A 25,002-nucleotide genomic window follows, 5' to 3' on the forward strand; every position below is an offset into this window, starting at 1 on the left:
TCAATGATAGACTGGATTAAGAAAATGTGGCACATATACACCATGGAATACTATGCAGCCATGAAAAAGGATGAGTTCATATCCTTTGCAGGGACATGGATGAAGCTGGAAACCATCATTCTCAGCAAACTAATACAAGAACAAAAAACCAAACACTGCATGTTCTCACTCACAAGCGGGGGTTGAACAATGAGAATGCATGGACACGGGGAGGGGAACATCACACACTGGGGCCTGTCGGGGGGTGGGGGGGCTAGGCGAGGGATAGCATTAGGAGAAATACCTAGTGTAGATGATGGGTGGATGGGTGCAGCAAACCACCATGGCACGTGTATATCTGTGTAACACAACTGCACATTCTGCACAGGTAACCCAGAACTTAAAGTATAATAATAAAAAAAAAATGAACAAAGACATATTTTGAAACATAGGCCTTGATCTAAATCTTAGAGCCTTTACTTCACTCAACCTCTCTAAGTTTGTTTCATGATTTCTAAAATGAGAACATTGTTATCTACCCCTTAAAAAAATTAAATGAGGATGAGATGAAGCAGTACTTATATAAATTGTTTAGCCCAGTTTTTCTACATCATCGGTATTCATCTCATTCTGGTTATTTTTATTCTTACTGTTCCCTGTCCATGGAGTAGTAGAAAAGACTGCTCCATGGCATGAGAGGTTATATTAGAAAATGCATAAAGGGCCTTATGAATAGAAGATGTCCTGTTCTTTGGATGGCTCACTATTCACTTATAGTTGTACTGTCAATGAGATTAACCAAAGTTTGTCATATGTATGTGTGTACATGATACAATTAGTCCTCCATATCTGCAGGTTCTGCATCTGCAGATTCAATAAACCATGGATTAAAAATATTTTTAAAAAACAAAAAAAGCAAAACAACAATAAAAATAATACAACTAAAATAACCAATACAGCATAACAACTATACAATATTTGCATTGTATTGGGTATTATAAGTAATCTAGAGATGATTTAAAGTATATGGGAGGATGTGCATAGGTTATATGCAAATATTACTCCATTTTATATAAGGGACTTGAGCATCCACAGATTTTCATATTTGCAAAGGTCCTGGAACCAATCCCCTGTGGATACCAAGGGGGCAACTGTGTATGTATGCACAAATACACACGTGTGTGTTTTTTACAGATAGTTGATTAAATGGGTTAAGTTCCAGAGGGTCTGAATAAGATATGAGTCAATTTTTCCCCCACTCACTGCCATTAAATACCCTCACTTGGCTATGTCTTCTCTGCCCCTGGAGGATTCTATAGATTCTCAGTACTATATGCTATGCTATTAGAGTGTACAAATGTGTATTTTTCAATTTAATAGACAGCTAAAGTATCAGTGACAAACAGATACTTTAGGATAGTCTATTATCAGACTTTTAAAAAATTATCTAGTCTGAAACAAAACTTCAGTCTCATGTACAATTCAATGCTCTTTTCTTCCCTTGCCGCATGCTCAGGCCTGACTTGTGCTTTGAAAATGTACAGCGATGTGGAGCACATTGTCTGTTCCTTCACAGTTCCTCCCCTGTATTTCCAACTTTTTTCCTCACTCATGTTGCTGACTTCACCATTGTTGAGGGCTGAGAGTAATGGGAAAGATGGAGGAAAGTCACATGTGACTGACGCTGTGGTATACTATTAGTGCCTTCTCTAATGGCAAGCCCCCAAATGCTGGATTTCTTGTGAGGTGAACTTGAGTTCTTTGGAGTTCCCAGGGCATCCCACATACTACACCGTTTCCAGATGAATAATGTACTCTCTGGGTGATGTCTTAACATCTCCCCTTAGCTATCACCTCCTAGCAGCATATCCCATACAACTTCTTACTCCTCAGGTCCCCTTCCTCAATAAGATAGCCCTCCTGGTTGATGTGTTTTCCAGATGACTCACATTTGGCTAACTTCCACACCATTTATTAGGCTCACTAAGAACTTGTGCATTATTGCCTTGCTAAATGACAGAAATGCAACTTAACCAACTGCTAATCTTTCTGCTTTCACCCTGCTATCATGGGTATTCCACCTAACCTACTGCCTTCAAAATTCATTCAGGTAAGAAAGATATTGGTGTTCACTTTTTCACATAAAACCCAAATACTAAAGACAAATGAGAGATTCTCTTAAGAACTCTGATCCAGGGGCATCTTGCTGGAATTTCAGCAGCTTACCAAATGTATGGCATATGGAAGAGATACCAGTCTCTTCTCTTACAGGGGTGGGTATAAACCACCTTCTGTCCATCTTTAGGAGAACAGGGAGAATGCCACAGCACTGTCAACATCCACAAATTCCATTACTTCAATTAATGTTTTCAAATGTCTGGTTCTCTGTAATAATACAGGGTGTTGGGTATGAGAGTCTCTAGACAGCATTTTCTGTCTTCTAGAAAGTACTGTATCCGGCATGTATATGTGCAGCGTCTCCCTTTAGTGTAAGGCTTTAGTAAAAATGCTGAGGCAATAAGAATATCCTGTTCCCATACTGTTACACATATAAATATACACTCTTAATTTTAGACTTTTATCCCTATGAGGGCAAGGACTTCATTGCTCTTGGAAATGTTCGTGTACCCACCCCTCAGCATAACACCTGGTTCACAGTAGGTGCTCAGTAAAGAGTAAATCAGTGAATAAATGAACAGTGTTGAAAATACTTGTAATCAAGGGTATTCCCAGTATAATTCAATTGATGATTCATCCATCCATTTATTTACTCAGCTAACACTTATCGAATGTTTTATCTGTGCCATGCATTCTTCTAGGGGTCAAAGATAAAACACAGCCCCTACCCTCAGGGGCTTGTAATCTGCTAGGCCAGAGATAGGCATTTGGAATGGTGATTATTTAACAACGGAGGATAGAAAGATATATGAAGTAGGATGCCTAAACCTATTAAGTGGAGGAGGGAGGAATGGGTGGGTGAAGAAGGGAGAGAAGAGGGGGGGAAGGAGCAAAGGAAGTAGAGAGAGCAGGAGCAGACCTAGGAAAATGTCCTGAAGGAGGAAGCCTGAGCTGAATCTACGAGGCATATTAAGTAGGTGAAGTAGGAGGAGGTAAAGGGCATTCCAGGCAATGAGGACCTTCTACTCATAATATTTGGGCTACACTTTTAAAATAAGGCTTTCTAGAAAAAAATCTGGGCACATTTCAAACATGCTTCACACATTTTAAACACGTTTCAAGTAAGAAACTTGTGTTTATTGATTCCAAGTTAATTTCCTATCTTCCTGCCAACCAATACTTTTTGTGTTTTTGTTCTTGATTTTTTGTTTTTCAGAAGTTCAATCCCTTCTCTAAATACAGGAAAATCAAATACCAGCATGATATGTGTTTCATCGGTATCTTTCCCTTTGAAGCTATAAAATTGGTTTTTAAACATACATCTCTGCCAACCCCCAAGAAGCTATTGTGCTGGCAATACTTCTTTTAACCGTTTAGAGCATAAAGCCTCTAGTGGCAGACTAAAGGCTGCATGTTGTCTTTCCCATCCTCAGAAAAGTATGAGGATGAATTGAATGGAAGATGGAAGACTGAGACATCAGGCGGGCTTTGCACATGGCAAAATAAGATTAAACGATTATTTTCCTTTACTCCATGTTTGTTATCATAGCTAGATGATTTACAGCCACTCCTAAGTGTGTCTTGAGTCCTCATTTGTGGCTGAAGCCCAGAGACTATAGAAGTGAAAGCAAACACTGGGATAGCTAGAATGACCTAGGTGTGCAGATGAGTCTGACAGGTCCAGAACTGTCTCTTTGAAGCAAGGATCCAGAGGCATTGTCTTTCGCCATTATTAACTGGGATGGCCTATTTCCTATATAAGGAAATTTCTCCTTACTTTTCAGCCATCTGGTCAACTAAGACCAGCTGGACCATTTCAAGCAGCTGACAAACCCAGGACATGCTTGGAATTTAAAACGAAAGAGGCCATACATAGTTTTGCCACATTTGGTCTTGCTTTAGTCCCCCTACCAGAATGCTTCTAACTAGAGACTGCAGTAAGAGAACTACGAAAACAGTAAGACTGATACCTGTAGGAGTTTTTAAAGATTTGTTTGGATATCTGTTTTAGCTCTAAAAAATAAAGATGATTGCTCCTTGAATCAGGTATATCCCCAGCTAATTTAAATGACTTTCCCAGTATTTCTGAAAGAAGTTGGAAACAATTATCTTTTGTACATAATCAGGATCTTATGAAGTTCTTTGATAAAGATTAAAAAGTAAGAAAGCCAAGCAAATTGATCTGCAGGCCTGCTTGCTTTAAAGCCAGATGTCTGCATATGTAGGAGACTTCATAAACTTTCCCTCCTGACATTTCCCAAGCCACAGCAAATTGAAGAGTCGTTGATGTAGTGAGTGTGTGAAAAAAATATGCAAAGAGATGACATGTGAGAATTCTCTGGGGAGAGAGCTGAAGCACCATTGGTACTTTAGTTTAAGAATGTTGTTGGCAGCCTTTGCAGGGAAGCTGACAGTGAGAGAAGCTATCCCAGGTAGGCTTTTGCTCAAGTCCTGGTGAGGCTCGTAAGCCTTTGGGGATGGCATATGGAAATTCAGGATTATTTTGAACTCTTTCTCTTTCCATTTCACTAAAATGGGTAACTATGGGTCCAAATGGCTTGGGTTCTTATAAACACCACACAGTGAGGAAAAAAATGAACTACTGTGGAGCATGCAACACAGTGTCAGGCACTATGTTATAATACATGATCACATCACAGACAAGAAGAAACAGAACTTCTGTCCTTAAGAAGACATAAACATAAAATAGAAGATTATAATTCAGTGCAGTAAAGGCAGATTTTTTTACAAAATGGCTATAATAATTTCCCTCCCTGTGTCTACACCCTTGGGTAATAGCTTCCTCTTACATTGACTGTAAACTTGACCATGTGACTTGTCCTGGTCAATGGGACAATGGCAAATGTAGCAAAACTAGAGGCTTAAAAAATGCTTGCATATTGAAGCTAGCGCTCTCCTGCTACTCTTGGGATGCTGTGACCACTACTATGTGACTAAGACCAGGCTAACCTGTTTTTTTTTTTTCTTTTTTCCTTTTTTTATTATTATTATTATTTTATTATTATTATTATACTTTAAGTTTTAGGGTACATGTGCACAATGTGCAGGTTAGTTACATATGTATACATGTGCCACGCTGGTGTGCTGCACCCATTAACTCGTCATTTAGCATTAGGTATATCTCCTAATGCTATCCCTCCCCCCTCCCCCCACCCCACAACAGTCCCCAGAGTGTGATGTTCCCCTTCCTGTAGTGGAACAGGCTAACCTGTTGAGTGATAAGAGACACGTGGCCCAGTTATTTCAACCACCAGGTGAGGCCATGCAAACACATGAGGGTGTCCAGCCACTGCCATGTGGAACAGAGATGATCCATCCCAGATGAGCCCAGCCCAAATAGGTGAACCATAGAATGGTGAACAAATAAATAGCTGTCATTTTAAGCTACTACATCTTGGGGTAGTTTGTTACACAGCAAAAGTTATGGCTGCTAAGAAGGATCCTTGATCTAGTCTGGAACTTCCTGGAAGAAGGGACATGAGGAAGCAGAACCTGAACTAAATTTTTTTGAAAATAGATGAAGTTTTTATTTGGACACAAATTCTTACCACCACCATGTTTTAAATAAAATGACTGATATTAACTTTAGTGTCCTTGGAACAAGTCTATAATAAGAATATAGGATAAGAATATAAGAATATCGCCATTTAGTCTGGTGATGTTCTTTCTAATTTTGAAACCACTCTTAAAATTTACTATTTCTTCCAGGAAGCTTTCTCAAATTCTTTGGGAAAGTTTCCTCATAGCTTTCCATAAGAAGAAGCCCCAATTAGGCAATTGTTGTGTGCCTACCTCTCTTTATAAAATATCTCTCATGGCCCAGGAAGGAGCAGGATGCTGATGATAAACACACCAATTTGAGCACTCACTAACAATTGGGCAAGCTTTCCATTTTTGTACATATCCTTATACTAAATATGCTTATTTCATGAGACGGAATTATGTTTTGTATACATGCATGATAATGTAGTCATTTATGTAAAGGGTATTATGTTTATGAATTAAACATAGATATAGTATGGTAATGTTGTTTATGTAAAGGGCATTATGCTTATGAATTAAAATAAACATAGATATAGCATAATAAGGAATATTAGAAAGCTTTCAGCTGATGCATTAATTTTCTGTTGCTGTATAACAAACTTTGCTACTTAAAATACCCATTTATTAGCTTGTAATTCTGTAAGTCAAAAGTCTGGCTTAGCATGACTGGGTTCTCTGCCCAGGGTCTTATAAGGCTGAAATCAAAGTGTCAGCTGGGATGAGGTTTTCTTTGGAGGTTCTGAAGCAAAATATGTTTCCAAGATCATTTTTGTTGCTGGCCGAATTCAGCTCCTTGCAGCAGTAGAGATGAGGCCCCTGTTCCTTGCTGCTGGCTGTTAGCCAGGGGCTGCTCTTAGTTTCTAGAGGTTATACACATTTCTTTACACGACTGTACACATTTCATTACACGTGGTGCCTTCCATTTTCAAGTCAGCAACAGCACATTAATTCCTTCGTATATTTCAAATCTTTGACTTCCTCTATACCCAGATTTAAAGGGCTTGTTAATTAGATCAGACACACCTAATAATCTCTGTATTTTAAGGTCAACTAATTTGGGATCTTAATTATATCTGTAAAACCCCTCCATAACAGTCTCTAGATCAGTGTTTGATGGAATAACTAGCAGGATTATGCACAGCCAGGACTGGAAATCTTGGGGGCTTGGGATTTAGAATTCTCCCTACCACACCTTTGTACTGGAATATTCTTTGGATAGTATCCCTGATTCCATTTTGCCTTCTATACTGTATTTTCAACACAACAGCCAGAAAAGTCCTATTTAGCACCTCCCTGTTGAACATCTTCCCGTAGCTCCCTGTTGAACATCTTCCCATAGCTCCCCATCCCACTCAGAGCAAAAGCCAGTGTCCTCACTATGGTGAACAATGTCATTCATAATCTATCCCCTATTTCCTCTTTATCTCATATCCCACTAACCTACCCCCTAGCTCACTGCTTCAGGCACACTGACCTTCTTGCTGTTTCCCAAATATAGAGGGCATGTGCTCTGGGCCACTGCAATGATTGTTTTCTGTGACTGGAATGTTCTGCCCTCAGATAGCCACTTGACTACCTTCTCTACCTTCTCCAAATCTTTATTCAAATCTTATCTTCTCAGCAAAGCCTGGTCATTACCACTCTGACCTAGGCTGTCATCAATACCCTGACCTGATTCAACTTTCTAAAAGTACTGTGTTTCCCCACAGTACTTTATTACCTTACGGCAACACTATCATTTATATCGAACTCTATTATGGATTATGTTTATTGTATATTATCTGTTTCCCTTAGCTTGATTATAAGCTCCATGAAGGCAAGGTTCTTTATCTGGCTGGCTCCCTTCAATAGCATCTAGCTCACAGTATATGCTCAATAAATATTTGTTGATTGAATAATGAATGAGCATCTACATCTCTAGAGTTGGGTCATTAAGAACTATCCAACTAACCTTTATCTAAGGTATGAAAAGAATAAAAGGGAACCTACCTAGCCAGGGTCCCCCCCCTTTTTTTTTTACTGGTTATTCTTTACCACAGAGAATCCTGCTACATATAGTATGTTATTCTAATATAATAACATTTTATAAGTTTCACTTCTCTGATAGTATCAAGTAGTGTTATATATTTCTTTTTCTTTGATATATATTTCTTACAGAGTAATCTAATCAAAGATATAATAATAAAATAAAATAGTGGTTTAGATAAGAGGGCATTAAGACAGACTATTTTTACCTCAGCTTTGCTCCCTCAGCACTGTCACAACTAATTTGGGGGTTTCTCGGGGTGCTGACGCAAGCCTCCATTGTCCCTTCTCGCTTCTCCAGTTTTTTAGGATGCAGGCTTATTCTCTGAATTCTGATAAAGGTGTCTAAAGATATTCTCATCTGGGCTTTATACAGCAGCTCTGGACCAAAGGTACAGCCCCACACTCTTCCGCAGGAGCCCAAATGCCAGAAAATTAGCACCTTTTTCTTTATCTAGCAAGAACTGAGTAAGGTTTTATTTTCCTTAATCTTAAGGTGTCATTAAAGACTATCTGTGCATTTGAATCTAAGGATTGCTTTGGACTTCATCTAGGACTTAAGAGGCCATGAACTCCAATCTGAAACAAACTACAAACTAAAGCAAACCATTTTCCATACTTCATCACAAAATGGGGACTGGGACTCCAGTTTGCTTTCCAAAAATGACTATACCTTAAAGAAACTGGAATATCAAATATATTCCAAATTACACATGGATTGGTCTCATAAAATCTTAGACTTCTGCGTTAGTAGAGCATGGGGCCTCAGCAATCTTGTTAGAGATGAGAAAACTGATGTTGATGAAGATTAATCCACTTTGCAAGAGCCACTTGAAGTAGATGTCACTTCTTACATGAACCCCTTATGGTTTGCCATTAAGTGTAAATGGCCTCTCTTCCTTACTTCCAGGACACTTTCTTGCTTCCATGCCACTTTCAATCATTGCATTCTGACATGGTGCTTAGTGATCAGGGCCCATGTGTACTTGCTCTAACAAACTGTACTATAAATTCCTTTTGGAGAAGGCCATATGTAGTTCAACTTTGCATGACCCATATGACTTAAACAGAAGAGCCCGTTAGTAGTTATTATGGAAGTATTGTAAAGAGACATTGTTCAGTGGCTCCTGATTCTCTGTGATCAAGGTAAGAATTAGTGTTGGAGTTTGTCTTAATAAGGAAGGGTCTCTAAAGCAGGGACCTCAAACTTTGCTACACATTAGAATCAGTTGAGGAGATTTCACAGGTTTCCCAGACCCTACCACAAATTAAACCAAACTATCTGGGCATAGGGTCCAGACATCAGCATTTTTTTTAAACTAAAAGTTTGTTCTGATTACTTGTTCTTTTTTTTTTTTTTTAACACTTTAAGTTCTACAGTACATGTGCACAATGTGCAGGTTTGTTACATATTTATACATGTGCCATGTTGGTGTGCTGCACCCATTAACTCGTCATTTACATTAGGTATTTCCCCGAATGCTATCCCTCCACCTGCCCCCCAGCCCCCGACAGGCCCCGGTGTGTGATGTTCTCCATCCTGTGTCCAGGTGTTCTCATTGTTCAATTCCCACCTATGAGTGAGAACATGTGGTGTTTGGTTTTCTTTCCTTATGATACTTTGCTCAGAATGATGGTTTCCAGCTTCATCCATGTCCCCACAAAGGAAATGAACTCATTCCTTTTTTATGGCTGCATAGTATTCCATGGTGTATATGTGCCACATTTTCTTAATCCAATCTATCATTAGTGGACATTTGGGTTGGTTGCAAGTCTTTGCTATTGTGAATAATGCTGCAATAAACATACGTGTGCATGTGTCTTTATAGCAGCATGATTTATAATCCTTTGGGTATATACCCAGTAATGGGATGGCTGGGTCAAATGGTATTTCTAGTTCTAGATCCTTGAGGAATCGCCACATTGTCTTCCACAATAGCTGTACTAGTTTACGCTCCCACCAACAGTGTAAAAGTGTTCCTGTTTCTCCACATCCTCTCCAGCGCCTGTTTTTTCCTGACTTTTTAATGATCGCCATTCTAACTGGTGTGAGATGGTATCTCATTGTGGTTTTGATTTGCATTTCTCTGATGGCCAGTGATGATGAGCATTTTTTCATGTGTCTTTTGGCTGCATAAATGTCTTCTTTTGAGAAGTGTCTGTTCATATCCTTCGCCCACTTGTTGATGGGGTTGTTTGATTTTTTTCTTGTAAATTTGCTTAAGTTTTTTGTAGATTCTGGATATTAGAACTTTGTCAGATGGGTACATTGCAAAAATTTTCTCCCATTCTGTAGGTTTCCTGTTCACTCTGATAGTAGTTTCTTTTGCTGTGCAGAAGCTCTTTAGTTTAATTAGATCCCATTTGTCAATTTTGGCTTTTGTTGCCATTGCTTTTGGTGTTTTAGGCATGAAGTCCTTGCCCATGCCTATGTCCTGAATGGTAATGCCTAGGTCTTCTTCTAGGGTTTTCATGGTTTTAGGTCTAACGTTTAAGTCTTTAATCCATCTTGAATTAATTTTTGTATAAGGTGTAAGGAAGGGATCCAGTTTCAGCTTTCTACATATGGCTAGCCAGTTTTCTCAGCACCATTTATTAAATAAGGAATCCTTTCCCCATTTCTTGTTCTCGTTAGATTTGTCAAAGATCAGCTGGTTATAGATGTGTGGTATTATTTCTGAGGGCTCTGTTCTGTTCCATTGGTCTATATATCTGTTTTAGTACCAGTACCATGCTGTTTTGGTTACTGTAGCCTTGTAGTATAGGTTGAAGTCAGGTAGTGTGATGCCTCCAGCTTTATTCTTTTTGCTTAGGACTGTCTTGGCAATGTGGGCTCTTTTTTGGTTCCATATGAACTTTAGTTGTTTCCAATTCTGTGAAGAAAGTCATTGGTAGCTTGATGGGGGTGGCATTGAATCTATAAATTACCTTGGGCAGTATGGCCATTTTCATGCTATTGATTCTTCCTATCCATGAGCATGGAATGTTCTTCTATTTGTTTGTGTCCTCTTTTATTTCCTTGAGCAGTGGTTTGTAGTTCTCCTTGAAGAGGTCCTTCACATCCCTTGTAAATTGGATTCCTAGGCATTTTATTCTCTTTGAAGCAATTGTGAATGGGAGTTCACTCATGATCTGACTCTCTCTTTGTCTCTTATTGGAATGCTTGTGATTTTTGCATGGTGATTTTGTATCCTGAGACTTTGCTGAAGTTGCTTATCAGCTTAAGGAGATTTTGGGCTGAGACGATGGGGTTTTCTTAATATACAATCATGTCATCTGCAAACAGGGACAATTTGATTTCCTCTTTTCCTAATTGAATACCTTTTATTTCTTTCTCCTGCCTGATTGCCCTGGCCAGAACTTCCAACACTATGTTGAATAGGAGTGGTGAGAGAGGGCATCCCTGTCTTGTGCCAGTTTTCAAAGGAAATGCTTCCAGTTTTTGCCCATTCAGTATGATATTGGCTGTGGGTTTGTCATAGATAGCTCTTATTTTGAGATACGTCCCATCAATACCTAATTTATTGAGACTTTTTAGCACGAAGCGCTGTTGAATTTTGTCAAAGGCCTTTTCTGCATCTATTGAGATAATCATGTGGTTTTTGTCTTTGGTTCTGTTTATATGCTGGATTACGTTGATTGATTTGTGTATGTTGAACCAGCCTTGCATCCCAGGGATGAAGCCCACTTGATCATGGTGGATAAGCTTTTTGATGTGCTGCTGGATTCTGTTTGCCAGTATTTTATTGAGGATTTTTGCATTGATGTTCATCAGGGATATTGGTCTAAAATTCTCTTTTTTTGTTGTGTCTCTGCCAGGCTTTGGTATCAGGATGATGCTGGCCTCATAAAATGACTTAGGGAGGATTCCCTCTTTTTCTATTGACTGGAATAATTTCAGAAGGAATAGTACCTGCTCCTTTTTGTACCTCTGGTAGAATTCGGCTGTGAATCCGTCTGCTCCTGGACTTTTTTTGGTTGGTAGGCTATCATTGACTCGATTTCAGAGCCTGTTATTGGTCTATTCAGGGATTCAACTTCTTCCTGATTTAGTCTTGGGAGGGTGTATGTGTCGAGGAATTTATCCATTTCTTCTAGATTTTCTAGTTTATTTGTGTAGAGGTGTTTATAGTATTCTCTGATGGCAGTTTGTATTTCTGTGGGATCAGTGGTGATATCCCCTTTATCATTTTTTATTGCATCTATTTGATTCTTCTTTCTTTTCTTCTTCATTATTCTTTCTAGCGGGCTATCTATTTTTTTGATCTTTTCAAAAAACCAGCTCCTGGATTCATTGGTTTTTTGAAGGGGTATTTTGTGTGTCTATCTCCTTCAGTTCTGCTCTGATCTTAGTTATTTCTTGCCTTCTGCTAGCTTTTGAATGTGTTTGCTCTTGCTTCTCTAGTTCTTTTAATTGTGATGTTAGGTTGTCAATTTTAGATCTTTCCTGCTTTCTCTTGTGGGCATTTAGTGCTATAAATTTCCCTCTACACACTGCTTTAAATGTGTCCCAGAGATTCTGGTACGTTGTGTCTTTGTTCTCATTGGTTTCAAAGGACATCTTTATTTCTGCCTTCATTTCATTATTTACCCAGTAGTCATTCAGGAGCAGGTTGTTCAGTTTCCATGTAGTTGTGCGGTTCTGAGTAAGTTTCTTTATCCTGAGTTCTAATTTGATTGCACTGTGGTCTGAGAGATAGTTTGTAATGATTTCTGTTCTTTTACATTTGCTGAGGAGTGCTTACTTCCAACTATATGGTGAATTTTGGAATAAGTGTGATGTGGTGCTGAGAAGAATGTATATTCTGCTGATTTGGGGTGGAGAGTTCTGTAGATGTCTATTAGGTCTGCTTGGTGCAGAGCTGAGTTCAATTCCTGGATATCCTTGTTAACTTTCTTTCTTGTCGATGTGTCTAATGTTGACAGTGGGGTGTTAAAGTCTCCCATTATTATTGTGTGGGAGTCTAAGTCTCTTTGTAGGTCTCTAAAGACTTGCTTTATGAATCTGGGTGCTCCTGTATTGGGTGCATATATCTTTAGGACAGTTAGCTCTTGTTGAATTGATCCCTTTACCATTATGTAATGGCCTTCTTTGTCTCTTTTGATCTTTGTTGGTTTAAAGTCTATTTTATCAGAGAGTAGGATTGCAACTCCTGCTTTTTTTTGTTTTCCATTTGCTTGGTAGATCTTCCTCCATCCCTTTATTTTGAGCCTATGTGTGTCTCTGCATGTGAGATGGGTCTCCTGAATACAGCACACTGATGGGTCTTGACTCTATCCAATTTGCCAGTCTGTGTCTTTTAATTGGGGCATTTACCCATTTACATTTGAGGTTAATATTGTTATGTGTGAATTTGATCCTGTCATTATGATGCTAGCTGGTTATTTTTCTCATTAATTGATGCAGTTTCTTCCTAGCATCAATGGTCTTTATAATTTGGCATGTTTTTGCAGTGGCTGGTACCAGTTGTTCCTTTCCATGTTTAGTGCTTCCTTCAGGAGCTCTTATAAGGCAGACCTGGTGGTGACAAAATCTCTCAGCATTTGCTTGTTTGTAAAGTAGATTTTATTTCTCCTTCACTTATGAAGCTTAGTTTGGCTGGATATGAAATTCTGGGTTGAAAATTCTTTTCTTTAAGAATGTTGAATATTGTCCCCCACTCTCTTCTGGCTTGTAGAGTTTCTGCTGAGAGAACCGCCAGACATCAGCATTTTTTAAAGATGCTCAAGTGATTCCAATGTGTAGCCAGGGCTGAGAACTGTAACTCTAAATTTTACTGTTATGTGGGGAAGTGTTTTCACTATGTTTACTATGTGTCATTTAAAGTTCACATCAACCCAACGAAGTAGGTACTATTATTATCCCTACTTTATAGATGAGGATATTAAGGCACAGAAGGTTTAAATACCTTGCTCAAGGTCATACAGAGCTAGACCTTAAACTAGAGCTAGATCTTGAACCCAGGCAGTCTGGCTCCAAGTTGGTGGGTTTAATCATTATGCCATACCACTTTTCATAGTGAACAATTATTGAGATCCTTTTAGACGCCTTTCATTGTGCTAAACCCTTTACATAGATTATCTCATGACATCCATATGAGGTAAGTAGTATTTTGCATCACCAATTTATATGTAGGGAAACTAAAACATAAATAGCTTAAGCAATTTGTGGACAGCTACATTTGTAGCAAGTGAAGAACCCAGATTTAAATCAATAGTCAATTAAAATCCTCTAAAAGGAAGAACTAACAATTTTAAGTCCCATCACATTGTCCATACTATGCTAATTACAGGCGGTAGCCCTTATTTGTGAAATAAGTTATTTTCTAGACTGTGAAATCCCTGTCTTTTGGCTATGCATACTGAATTCACTGTATATTACATGCAGTTCACATATTGTTTATCATTTTATTGAAGAGGCAATGCTTGCCTGATTGCCCTTTCTCTTTCATATTAGGAATACTTTATAATGGTTCCTGAGGCTTTCAGTATGCACCCCGGATTTGTTGACAAGCACATTCCTCCTCAGCACACTTTCTCAGTTTAACTCAGTTGCTGTTTATTGCCTCTATCAGCTGTAGCCATTTTAACCATCATTTTCATCAATTCACAACATGTGAGATTATGTTAAGAGCCCAACCAAGTGTAAGACATTAACTGTCATTCAGTGGCAACGAAAAGGTCGAAGGAAAGCAGATTGGATGATCATCGACAATAAAATGGTTAAAAAGATTGTAGCCTATTCATTCAATGAAATACTAGATGTAAATAAAAATGAAGGAACTGCAGTCACACATAACAAGAGATGAATCTCTCAAATCTAATGTTGAGGAAAAGTTACCAAGAACAAAAGAATATTCACTGCATAATTTTATGCTTATTCAGTTGAAAAAGAGCAGGGAAAGTTAATCTATGGTACTCAAACCAGAATTATGATTGGATTTGGAAATTAGGGAAAGTAGCGATTGAGAGGGACCATGAAGAGCTAGGTTTTCAGGAGCAAGTAATGTTCTATCTCTTGACCTGAGTAGTGGTTACATGGTTATGTTCATTTTGTGGTGATTCATTAAACTATACAGTTGTGATCCGGGTACTTCTCAAGATTTAAAAAAATAAGTTAAAAACGGATTGCAACAATAATGAATACAAATAGAGAACACTCACATAATTTAGGAAGTTTCCTCTTTTTCCTTTTCCAGAATAAAAATAATGCAAGCTGATATTTATTGACTCTATGTGTCAGACCTGCTTCTAAGTACTTTTTATTCATATATTATTTAATCTTCTCAACCCTGTAAGATAGATATTATTGGTCTTAGATAAGTAAATTGAGTCTAAACTTTACAAATAATAAGTGTCAAAGCCAGAATCCAAACTTCACTGGACCCTAAACCCTATTCCTTTTTCACTATGCTGCTCTCCTCATTTTATAGTGACTAATATCCCTTCAACCTTTAAAATGTATGTCCTCCATGCCAGTTACAGCTTGTATGCTTAAGGGTTGATTGATGGGACTGGAGGGTTTTGGCAGCCTAGAGATTCTTTCCATATTCTTAAGTTATCGTTCACAATTTTGAGTAATCACAGTAAATCCTCCACCTAGTTCTGAATTCTCACTGGAACAGTCCCACCTTTTATCTTTAGCTTCCCATTGCTGTTTCCTACTCACTTCCTGAACAACTCTTTCGTATGGAAAGGGTTATTAAGAGCTTTCTGTCATTGGAGAGAATCTGAAGGTAGGTACAAGATATTAAACAGAAATTGGCACCTAATAATGTTTCTTGCCCTATGTAAACCTAAGTAAAAGAGTTCTTAAAAAATGAATTAATATTTTGTAATTGGCTCATATGGAAGACCATTTCGTTTTACAATGAACTTTGTTAGTTCCAAACCATATGCGTAGATTTCTCTTTTTGTGGGACTCTGTAGAAAGTATGCTGGAGAAATACAGAAATAGCATTGATTATAGGATTAGTCTGATATAATTTCAACAGGCAAGGTAATGGTCATAGGTAATGGTCATAGACACAGCAGTCCAGACTTTCAAGTATAGCGAGGGTATCGTGGTTTGACAGCACCAAGACGTAAGTTCATTTTGGGATATACTGATGTCCAGTCATATTGGGGATTGCTTGTTGGGCCAGGCATAATGGGGATTACATGAGGACAAAGATGATTCTTTTACTCATTTATTTAGTTTTTAAAATATTTACAATATATTCTGAATTCTAAGACATACTTTTTCACATTTTCACATTTCTGAGTTTGGGTTGCATCTTAAAATTGAAGGCAAAATAGAATTTAATTAGAGATGTTTGCCTTAGTGGTATATAAAATAATGGTGGATCTTATGACTGCTGGCATCTTAGATTTAATGAACTACTATCCTAAACTTCTAGAGCCAGCCACAGTGCTTGGCACTGGGCATAAAGAAGTGAGTAAAACAGACATATTCTCAGCCCTCAGACAGCTCACATCCTACTGTAGAGACAAATATTAAGCACAAATTAATAGATAATGCTTATTAAGAAGTAACTCTGGGTGTCATAAGAACGTGTAAGGAGGAACTGGTGCTTTTCCAGTTTTCCCAAGGAAGTGAAGGCTAAGTGGGATTTTAAGGCTTGATAATAGGTACCTATGTAAAGGTGGCAGAGGATGACCCCAGAAAGGGAAGCTGGTCTGTAGGATTTGAAGTTGGAATGAACCAGTAAACTTCAGAGAATTAGAAAGAAAGACTGTGTGGCTGGAATGTAGAGGACAAAAGGGGAAATGGCAAACACGGAGGCACATAGGTCACACAGGACCTCATGGGCCCCAGTAGGAAGTTTGAGTTTCCTCATTATGGGGATGTAACATAATCCAATTAATTTGTTTAAAAGGGCCGCACTGATTACTGTGTAGAGTAAGATTTGAGAGGGGATAGGGTGGATGTAGGGAAACTAGTTGGGGAACTACAGCTATAACAAGGGAGAGGTAGCTTAGGCGAGATATTGGCTGTTGGAATGAAGATGAATGGATTCAAGATAAATATTGAAGGTAGAATTAATGGGACATAGCAATTGATTATATATAAGGAATTGGTGGAGACAGAAATGGGGCCAAAGCCAACTACTGACAACACATCATAAGAGATGAAAAAATGAAGACCCATAGGCTTGACCCAAGGACAACACATCAGGGTTGGAAGGAATTGGGGCTTTGAGTACAACCTGGTGTCTTGTAACTCAGTTATGAATAATAGAGAAGGAAGGCTGTGAGGAACAATAAAAGCCTTCCCCATAAAGCACTGGGAGCACAAGAAGCACTGATTTGTAGCTTACATACCAAAGAGTAGTGTCATTAGGTACCGAAGCATACTTCTCCATTTAGGGCTATTGTTGGAGCACAGTGTGATTCAGTAGTGCCCATCTGAACCAGAAAAGTAGTGGGAGAGTTCATTGCCTGTGGTTTTCATCAACAGGAAACAGTAACTGCAGCCCTACCTTTGTGACACCACCAAACTGTAGGTTCATGACCATCAGCCTTTGGCAGAAAACACCACTCAGGGTTTTTTAAATTGAGATGTTTAGACCATTTAGATTTCCTATGACTATTGATATGTTTAGGTTTAAACCTACCATTTTGCTATTTGTCTTTCATTTGTCCCATTTGTTCTTTGTAACCTTTTCCTACCTTCTTTTGGATATCGTATTTTTTATTGCATGTAGCCTTTGTTAGCCTATTGTCCATAACTCTTTTTGTGTTTTTTAAATGCTTTAGGGTTTATAGTACATATCTTTTACTTATCACAGTCTACCTTCAACTAATATTATATCCCTTCTCATATAGTATAAGAGCCCTAGAAAGCAAACCTCTATTTCTTCTCCTCCAGCTTTTGTAAAGTTGTTGTCATATATTTTATTTCTTTATATATCATAAACCCCACAGTTCATTTTTATTATTTTTGTCTAAACAGTCAATTATCTTTTAAATTATTCCAATAATTTGAAAAAAATCTTCGGTATTCACCTTGGTAGTTACCATTTCCAATGTACTTCACTTCTTGGGTAGATACATAATTCCATCTGGTATCATTTTTCTTTTACCCATGGGAATTATTTTAACATTTTTTATAGTACAAGTTTGCTGGCTGTAAATTATTTCAGCTTTTATATGTCTGAAAAGTCTTTTATTTCATGTTTGTTTTAAAAAGATATTTTTATTGGTTATAAAATACTAGATGGACCTTTTTTCCCCCTAATAAGTAGCTTAAAGATGTTTCTCTAATTGTCTTCACACTTGCACTGTTTCCAATTTAAAAATCTGCTGTCATCTTATATTTCTTCCTGTGTACATAATTTGTCTTTTTCCCTCTGGTAATTTTAACTATTTTCATTTTTATCTGGTTTTGAGCAATTTAATTATGATGTGGCTCAGTGTAATTTTCTTAATGTTTCTTGTGCATGGAGTTCATCAAGCTTCTTAGATTTGCAGATTTATAGTTTTCATCAAATTTGGAAAAAATGTATCCATTAGTTTCTCAAATAATTTTTCTGTACCCTCTTCTCTATCCTCTCCTTCAAAGACTTAAATTACATGTACATCAGGCTACTTGACATTGTTATACAGCTTACTAAGCATCTGTTGTCTTCTTGGTCCTTTATTTTTCCTCTTAGTCCATTTGTGCTGCTATAACAAAATACCACAGACTGGGTAATTTACACAGAACAGAAATGTATTTCTCACAGTTATGAAGGCTGCAAAGTTCAAGATCATGGCATTGGCAGGTTTGTTGTCTGGTGAAGGTTTGGTCTCTGCTTTTTTTTTTTTTTTTTTTAATACTTTAAGTTCTAGGGTACATGTGCACAACGTGTGGGCAGTCTCTGCTTTTAAGATAGTGCTTTGCACACTGTGTCCTCTGGAAGGGAGGAACACTGTGCCCTCACATGGCAGAATGCAGAATGGCAAAAGAGGATGAACTCCTTCCGTTAAGCCCCTTTATAAGGGCACCTAATTCCATTCATGAGGGTGGGGTCCTCATTACTCAATCACTTCCCAATACTGTTGCACTGGGAATTAAGTTTCAACATAAATTTTGGAGAGGACAAAACATTCAAATCATAGCACTCTGTGTGTTTCATTTTAGTTTTTACTGTCTTATTTTCAAATTCATTAACCTTTTCTTTTGCAATGTCTAATTTGCTATTAATCTCAATTCAGTATATTTTCCATCTCAGTACTCATCTCTAGAAATTTGATTTGGGTCTTTTTTATGTCTCCCATGTCTCTTGTTAACCTAGTCATTCTTTTATCTAGCTTTTTGAACATATAGAATGTAGTTATAGTAGGTTTTGATGTCCTTGTCTGCTAATTCTAATATCTGTGTCAATTCTGGGTTGGCTGCAATTGGTTTCTTTTTCTCTTAATCATGTGTGTTAATTTCTTGCTTCTTTGTATGCCTGCTAACTTTTTATTAGATTCCAGACATTGTGGTTTTTATCTTGTTGGGTGGCAGATATACATATAATTGAAACTTTCTGGGACAGTTACTTGGAACAATTTGATTTTTTTTTGTCTTGCTCTTAAGATGTTTTCGATAGGCAAGACCCTTTTGAGCACCCTATTTAATGCCTTATGAATGATCAACTTTTCCAATCTGGCTTATGGAAACAAGTACTGAGAATTGCAAGTTCTGTTTTCTCTAATTCTTTTGAAGATTCTTCCCCTAGCCTCAGTTACTCTTCTCACATGCATGCACTTATCAGTAATTTGCTGAGTGCTCCAGAGGAATCCTCTGCAGACCTCTGGAGTTCACACATACATATACACTCTATAGACAGAGAGGGAGAGAGTATATGTGTGTGTATATATTGTCTTGTGTGTGTAGATATATATACACGTATACATATGTATACGTGTATATATATAGACATACATATGTATATGTATATATAGACATACATATGTATGTATAGACATATATGTATATGTATATATAGACATATACGTATGTATAGACATATATGTATAGACATATACGTATGTATATATAGACATATATGTATAGACATATACGTATGTATATATAGACATATATGTATAGACATATACGTATGTATATATAGACATATATGTATATATGTATAGACATATATGTATACGTGTATATATAGACATATATATGTATATGTGTATATATAGACATGTATATGTGTATATATAGACATGTATATGTGTATATATAGACATGTATATGTGTATATATAGACATGTATATGTGTATATATAGACATGTATATGTGTATATATAGACATGTATATGTGTATAGACATGTATATGTGTATAGACATGTATATGTGTATGTGTATAGACATGTATATGTGTATATGTGTATAGACATGTATATGTGTATAGACATGTATATGTGTATGTGTATAGACATGTATATGTGTATAGACATGTATATGTGTATATGTGTATAGACATGTATATGTGTATATGTGTATAGACATGTATATGTATATGAAGACAATATATACAACTGTCTTCATTCTGGTACTCTTCTCTGTGAACTTCAGCTTCTGTGGACTCAACAGACCCTCAGATCCATCTTTTCAATTCTGGGAATTGGTTGGGCTCTGCTTAGATTCCTCCTCCTTGCATCATGACCTAGAAACTTTCTCTAGACAGTAAGCTGGAACAATAGTAGGTCTAACCTCATTTGTTTCCTACCTTTCAGGGATCATTGTCCTTTTTTATTTGGTGTCTTCTGCCTTAAAAACCATTTTCCAAATATATTTTAACCAAATTTTTTAGTCGATTCAGGATGAAGGGTAAATGTGATCCCTGTTACTCCATCTTGATGTTAAGTGGAAATCACTGCCATGGTTTTGAATCCTTGATTTCTTTTTAAAATTTGACATGGAATGTGAATAAATTGAATGTGACACTGTAGATAATTGAAATAATTATCACAACTAGCATTAGCTTGTAAATGCTTAGTTCAGTTGTTCTAATCAATGAAGACTGTATTTATTAAATATATCATCCATGAACTCTAACACTGTGAACAAATTTTTATAAAGGAATTAATAATTGGTATGTACAGTAATAAATATTAATATTCTAATAGAAATCAGTTTTGTTCTACAAAATGTTTCATCAAAAGGTTTGTTTCAAGGTAATATCATTCAACATATTTAGGCTTATAATTGCTGATTCTTAACTCTTTTTAAATAATACACTGTAGACTGCTTTGGGTGGTAGGGGACCTTATCTCCCATCCAGCAACCTCTCTCTACATGTCAACGAACCATTTTTCTTAATGGTTCATACTTAACCCCATGGATGCTGCCACTGAATCACATATTTGCTTTAATTTGGTTTAAATCAATTTAATAAATATTCAAGGTACACATACTGTATTAGGTATTAAATAGGTCAAAAAGATAATAAGATAGTTTCTTCCCCATGAGGAATTTATGATCTAGTACAAGAGTCAGCAAACAGCATCTGCAAAGGACCAGATAGTAAATATTTTAGGCTTGCAAGCCATAAGGTCTCTGTCACAATTATTCAACTCTGCAGTTGTTACACAAAGACAGCCATAGACAACATGAAAACAAATGAGCATGGCTATGTTCCAATAAAACCCTTGATCTAATGGAAAAAAGCAGAGAAACACAACATAGAACAATAGATATATCACAAAGATGACCAGAAACAAGTGTCGTGGGATGTCAAAGAAGGGAGATTCATATCTTAATACTTGATTTGTAAATACAATGAATTGGCTAGGTGCGGCACCTCACGCCTATAATCCCAGCACTTTGGGAGGCTGAGTTGGGAGGATTGCTTGAGGCCAAGAGTTTGAGACCAGCCTGAGCAACATGATGAGACCCTGACTCCACAAAAAATAAAAAATTAACTGGGTGTGGTGGTGAACACCTGTAGTCTCACCTACTTGAAAGGCTGAGGCAGGAGGATAGCTTGAGCCTAGTTGTTCAAGGTTATAGTAAGCTATGCTTGCACCACTGCACTGCAGCCTGAGTGACAGAGTGAGACTGTGTCTCTAAAACAACAACAACAACACAACAACAACAAATGAATGATTTAAGAGAGGCAGCAATATCTAAGCTGATGTATTTAGACAGAATTACAAAAAGCAGGAATGACAGGGTGTATTAGTCCATTTTCACACTGCTGTAATAAAATACCCGAGACGGGGTAATTTATAAAGCAAAGAGTTTAATTGACTCATAGTTCTGCGTGGCTGGGCAGGCCTCAGGAGACTTACAATCATTATGGAAGGGGAAGCAAACACATCCTTCTTCACAAGGCAGCAGGAGAGAGAAGTACAGAGCAAAAGGGGAACAACCCCTTATAAAACCATCATAGTGCATGAAAACTCACTTACTATCATGAGAACAGCACGGAGGAACTGCCCCCATGATCTAATTACCTTCCACAAGGTCCATCACCCAACACATGGGGATTACAATTCAGATTACAATTCAAGATGAGATTTTATTTTTATTTATTTAATTTTTTGAGATGGAGTCTCACTCTGTCACCCAGGCTTGAGTGCAATAGTACGATCTCGGCTCACTGCAACCTCCGCCTCACTGGTTCAAGCAATTCTCATGCCTCAGCCTCCCAAGTAGCTGGGATTACAGGCACCCGCCACCATGCCCGACTAATTTTTGTATTTTTAGTAGAGACAGGGTTTCACCATGTTGGCCAGGCTGGTCTCAAACACCTGACCTCAAGTGATCCACCTGCCTCGGCCTCCCAAATTGCTGGGATTACAGGCGTGAGCCACCACGCCTGGCCTCAAGATGAGATTTGAGTGAGGATATAGAGCCAGATCATATCACAGGAGAAAACCTGAAATAACTAACAGTGATGAGTAAGCACTGAAGATTTTGGGAAGAAGTACATAGTTCTGTTTGGCTGGCATGTTGATTGATTATACTAAGGAGTGTAATAGAAAAATAAGGAAAATGTAAGGTCTTTGGATCAACCAAGGCAGAAATAATGTCTTCCTCTTGTAGACCTGCTAAGCTCCTGTCTTTGGTCTTTTATTTTATTCTGCCTTATATTATGGTTATTTTTGCACTTCTGTTTGTTCCTCTACTAGACAATCTTCACATTTAGGGCAGTGATTATATCCCATTCAACTTTGAATTCCCATTGTTTCTAGCACAGAGATAGAACCCAGCAGCAGAGCAAAAATATTGCATGGTTAGTAATGAAAACACCCACTTCAAGCCCAAACCATTTGGACTTATCAAATAGACATTGAGGTCCTACAGAAATGGTTTAAAGACCAGCCTACTGACAAGGAATGAAAATGTTCATTCCTTACATTAGCACCTTTATTTTTCAACAAGGGCTTTGGTTAGATATCTTTCAACTTTATGTGGGTTAATTCCCTCATAATGTAGATTTGACCATAATTAGCAGCCACTTGAAATACAACTTCTAAGTTGCAATTCTCCACAGTCTGTTTCGAGGAGAGAATCCATATGGATAAGTACTGGGGTTTTAGTTTTTAATCAAAAGGTTAATTAAGTGAATTAATCTTTATGTTTGAATACATTTTGTATGGAATTTGGAATAAATAATTTAAATGGGTTAAAATCCAATCAGTATAATATTAAAATGAATACTAAAGCTTAGGAAATGAGTTAAAAGCTTATGCGTTCTATTAATTATGTAGCAGCAGACAAAATTGTCTATGTCAAGTTTAACCTGAGAAGTGAGGAAAGCTGCTAATAAAGTATTCTCAAATCCTCCTGGAATCACTAGTATCGTCATAGAAATCATTTTGTAAAATGTATAATGTTTCACAAAGACATAGTTTCCAAGCAATTCTTTAAAGAAAAACACCAAGCAGTTAGCATTTAAATCTTTTGAATTGCAATGAGAGTAAATAACTGCAGAATTATAAATGAGCTGTCATGTCCACTGAGAAAATGAAGACAGCAAAAATGGAATCTGACCACACACATGTGGCTGAGGGAAGAAGAGGCCCAGAATAATTTAATGAAGATTTTCTAGAAGCAAATAGTGCCACCATCCGTCATGAGGATCTGTTTCTGTAACACTTGTGTGTCTTTGAGACTACGTAGGTGGTAGCTTATGGGTAGTAATGTTCTTTTGTTAGTAAATGCCACCAAATAAGCAAATAAGTTAAGAGAAATATGAAGGCCAAAAACTGTGTTACTATTCAGGAGAAAATGGACGGTTTAGCAACAATACAATGTAGACTTCAAAATAATGAAAAATCAAGGAAATTTCTGTCATTGTCTTTAAGGGCCTCCAGAGAAGTATTAATTTGTTCTTTATGTGAATTTAATGAGGTCATGTGAAATGTATGTCTCATGTTATGTCTATTGAAAACAATTCCTAGGGAGAAATTTTGAGTACTGTATATTTCCTATCCCCAAATCATGGGGATCAAACATTGCAGTTTGAATTGAGAGCAAAGAGATGCTTCCCCTTGTGCCCTAATAGAATCACTGCTCTTGGTATTTCCTGGACCAACTGAGATTGGGTCAAATGAATATGATAGGGTATGTCCAAGAAACACAGGAGCCAACTGAATAAGTTCACAGTGACCAAAGCTGGAACTATTTAAGCAACAAAATAAGTAAAGTAGTATTGAATTATTACCCACATTGTAAAACAAATATCCACAAGGTCATACTGATATAAATGATTGCATAAAAATAATTGAGGTAGAATAAACAAATCTCCCATGCAGAATTCCAAATAACTCATATAGATATATTCTGCCCTCAAGGAGGTACAGCATAACTCCCTATTACTTAAATGTGGGCTGCCCATAATGACTTCCTCCCATAGAGTACAGTATGGAAAGTAGAAAAAAGAGTAACTTTACAGTAGAGAAACCTGACAAATACGACCTTAGTCAGGTGATCAAGGTCAGTATCAACAATAAGTCATATTGATTGTATATAACCTCAGCATGATGTGATGAGAAGGTCACTTTATCTCTGTGGTCTTCCTTCCAAAAACATATAATCCCAGTCTAATCATGAGGAACACATCAGACAGTTCCCAATGGAGGGACATTTTACAAAATAACTGAGCGGTATTCAGCACTGTTACGTTCATCAAAATTAAAGAAAGTCTGATAAAGTGTCACAGCTAAAGGGATCCTGAGGAGAGAATGATGACTAAATGTAACATGGTATCCTGGATGGAATCCTTGAACAACAGTAAGAAAAAAAGTTAGATAAAAACTAAGATATCAGTATTGATCTATTAGGTGTGATAAATGTACCACGCCATAGTAAGATGTTAGCACT

At 37.3% G+C, this 25,002-nt stretch overlaps 1 protein-coding gene across 2 annotated transcripts in view; it reads left to right on the plus strand.

Annotated features, from left to right (window-relative positions):
* GLRA2 (glycine receptor alpha 2) overlaps nucleotides 1–25,002 on the plus strand; it is a 213,211-nt gene that overhangs the window by 81,949 nt on the left and 106,260 nt on the right. The gene's annotated exons all lie outside the window — the stretch shown is intronic.

This window comes from Pongo pygmaeus, chromosome X (genome assembly GCF_028885625.2).
Source record: "Pongo pygmaeus isolate AG05252 chromosome X, NHGRI_mPonPyg2-v2.0_pri, whole genome shotgun sequence".
Taxonomy (NCBI): Eukaryota; Metazoa; Chordata; class Mammalia; order Primates; family Hominidae; genus Pongo; species Pongo pygmaeus.